We start from the raw sequence: 3,713 nt of genomic DNA on the forward strand, positions 1-3,713 counted from the left end.
CCAGTAAACCAGTAAATCTTTTCCAAGCAGCTGCCTGGGAAAAGATGGCACTGTGGCTAAGATGGACAATGGCACTGAATAGGAATGAATAAAGTTTTACAAGGAATGAATAAATATTTACATTGTTGAACTAAGTTTGGAGGAGGGAAGGACCCCACAAACATTGTTATTTTCTTCTCATATGTCAAAACTGAGTACTATCCTGTGCCACTCAGTACTGAACTGATTATTAAAAACAATTTACCTTTGGGAAGAGAGTGAAAATGAAAATATTCAGGCTGAAAGCCAAATTAAAAAAACGTTGCACTGACCTCACAAACCTTTGCCTTTCCTACCATGAAGGTTACAATTAAAAACTCTGCCTGTTTACATTGCACCACCTGCTCAGCTTCTTTGGACTGACTTTCTTCTTTACTGTAGGCAGTAATTAATGAGGCTTTCTAGATTATTATTGGAACGGCTGCTTTTCTATAAATGAAAATTAGTTCCCTGCTAAAAATGTCATCTTAGTTAATCGATAAAAGCGCCTCAAAAATAAACCTTCTATCTATCTATCTTGCTATGACATTTGAGTGAGTGAGGAGGAACACTTGGTAATTCAACAGAATGATATACTGTCCACCCACTTTGAAAGATCTAAGTTCAACAGGAATCAAATTCTGCAACATTCGGGTGGAAACAACATTATTCATGATTTCTTTTCCCCCCTCATTGTCAGGAAACTGCCTAAACGTTTGCTGTATAAAATCATCTCCAGCAAAGAAAAAGGGGGTGGTGAAAATGGCAGTGAAGGAAAAAAGGAAGCAAATTCCAAAAATATGATGTGATATACAATTTAGAATATTCTCAAACTGAATGTAATTTAATTTAAATAATATTACATTTGTACTGGCAACCTTCAGTCTCGAAAGACTATGGTATCGCGCTCTGAATATATATTATTCTGAATTATATATTATAAATTATTATATTATAAATTATAAATTATATTATTATATTATAAATTATTATTCTGAATATATATTATATATTACATAATATAATAAATTTAAATATAATTTAACAAGTTGACTATAATTTAATATAAAAATATGTCTCTCTAACTCCAATGCATTTCACCAAGTTTTCTTCTTCTGCAGCAGTAAGAAATTTATGGCAATGATGATATTTTTGTACAGTCAGGTTGATGTTATTGGCTGATTTGTTTTATCCAGACATTGAGTCCTTCCCAAGGACCTGGGATGCCTGGGGTTATGTATGCATGTTATGCAGGATCAAAATCCTGCATAACCAATTGGCCCAGTCTTATGGCTGGCCAATCGGATGGTGGATTGAAATCCTACCATCCTATTGGCCCTCTAGTTTAGTGTTTCAACAACACCAATCAAGGGGAATCTGGGCGGAGCTAAGGGTATAAAGCCAGGGGTGTTTGCCTTGTGTTTTCATTGCCAGGTTCTGTTCTGAAGATGAAATAAATGTGTTGAGCTGTTATCTCTATGCCTTCCTTTATTTGCATGGACCCTGCTATTCAACACCTGATTTCTATCCTATTTTGCTCGTACACAGAAGTGATGGTCAAACTTTGGGGGCTTGCTTCATCTTTTCAGGATGAAAAACACTACAAACCCCTGCAAAACCAGAGATGATAGGAGTGCACCAAATAGACCAATGACAACAATGACCTCTGTGTCTGAAAAGTTGTTGCCTATTCACAGCTTTACACAAATGCTGAAAAAGCCAACCTTGAAACGTCTATTGTACCAACTATGTCAATTCAAGTGTGTATCACAATCTTAGATCTCTGTTTCTTAGTAAATGGTGTGCAATCTATTATGTCTTCTGCTTCCATGCTTTCTTTTTGAACAGCGATGACCCCTCTCCCTCTCGCGCTGGTCAAAAAAGAAAGACTTTTGAAGGTCAAAAGGTATTGCTGCTGTATGCTTTGCGACGTGATCAGGCCTGCATCTTTTTATGTCAGGCAGTACCTTCCCAGCTACTTCCGACACTCAAAGAAAGATGCTGAAGAAAAGAATTTCTTCCTACCCTGAAAAACCTCAGACTGAAGCTGATGCCACAGGCTCAGCAGTTCCTACTGTTTGTTGCTGGTATTTATCAGAGGGCCAATGCATGTGGAGTACCACCAGGTGACAAGGAGCTGAAGAATAAGTCTTGATAAAAAATAGCCCAAAAAGTTTCCTAGAACATCTGTGTCTTAACATCTGTGAATTGCTTCAAGTAATTTCTTCTTTAGAGGTATTTAAACAACAGGATTTAAAGCCTCCGGAAAATAAAAAAATGGGATCCACTGGGATTTTCAAAGACTGTTGAATTTAGTAAGTTTTATTCTCAATTTTTGCATTGTTGTATAGTTTAAATATGCTTCTGGGAGTGTGTGTCACGCGTATTGAATCACACAAAGCAACCTGTGTTTTCAGGACGGCAATAACGGATGGCATTTTTCTTTTTACCTGTTGCGTGTTTGTTGTACTTTCATTATGAAATTTTGTAAGCAGTCTTGGGCATTTGCTTCAGCATGGGAAAGGCAGGCTAAGAATTTCTCAAATAAATAAATAAATAAATAAATAAATAAATAAATAAATAAATAAGGGCACAATTCAGACCCAATGATGGGGGAGCTCAAGACCTTGCACCATAAAGCACTTCCACACCACCATCTGAGGAGGGAGGCCAGCCCAAGCCCCACGTGGATGCCAGCCAAGTCAGGCCAGTGCAAGGGCCCGGGGGCATGGGGAGGGAGGTGTTCCGGGGCAGGGGGAGGCAGGCGGGCCTGTGGTTGAGTGGGGGTTGGGCCAGGATCCGGCACTTGTGGATCCGACATAATTCACTCACAGCCAAATGCTAACTTCCCACGCTTCAATGCAGTGGTGCCAGAATGGCCTCTGATGTATCCAGTGTGGGAAAAGAGGTCACTGAAGGTCTCCCATAGGTAAGGGGACATTTGTCCCCTTGCCCCCAGGAAAGCCCCAGCAGCTCCGAAGGGGCTACTCAGGACTGCACCAGCAAAATTGGTGGTGCAAATCTGAGCAGCCTCGTGTTGGGATTTCAGGCCCAGGAGGGGGAGAGGATTCAGCTGTATCTGCTGCTGCCACTCCCTTCCCCTCCCAGGCCTGATCTGTCCTTCTCCTGGGCCCCATCTGCCCCCTCCCTCTGCCCCCATGTTCTTACCAACATGGATGTAAAGCCTGGTTGGCAACCTTCAGTCTCGAAAGACTATGGTATAAGCCTACAGCACCCGGTATTCCCAGGTGGTCTCCCATCCAAGTACTAACCAGGCCTGACCCTGCTTAGCTTCCAAAATCAGATAAGATCGGGTATGTGCAGGGTAAAGCCTGGTCATATGAACTATGTCATTTGTTTCCTAAAACAAATCATATTCCTGATATGTTTTTAATATTTCTTGGTTTTCCACAGAAGAAAGGAAAGCAACACAGAACCATTCCTCAAGTATGGATTGATAATATCAAAAATACAATAGAGAAGGATTCTGAGCTGTTCTTTTATGCACAAAAAGCTTATGAGAACTAAAGCATAGGCTGACTGCATGGTAAACTTTTTAACAAGGTTAAACTTGTCAGTGCTTTGATCCTTTACTAACTCAGACTGATAGCAGAACCATTGGCAGCCTGCAGCAATTTTGAACATGAATGTGCTATTTCATGCAGAATGTCCAGATAGCATTTTCCATGCTTTTA

General features: G+C 40.3%; 1 pseudogene; it reads right to left on the reverse strand.

The window, feature by feature from the left end:
* Window positions 1–3,241: 3,241 nt before the first annotated feature.
* On the reverse strand, window positions 3,242–3,362 carry LOC136643402 (5S ribosomal RNA; annotated as a pseudogene).
* Between the last annotated feature and the right edge of the window lie 351 nt (window positions 3,363–3,713).

The sequence above is a fragment of the Tiliqua scincoides genome, chromosome 2 (genome assembly GCF_035046505.1).
Source record: "Tiliqua scincoides isolate rTilSci1 chromosome 2, rTilSci1.hap2, whole genome shotgun sequence".
In the NCBI taxonomy this organism is placed as follows: Eukaryota; Metazoa; Chordata; class Lepidosauria; order Squamata; family Scincidae; genus Tiliqua; species Tiliqua scincoides.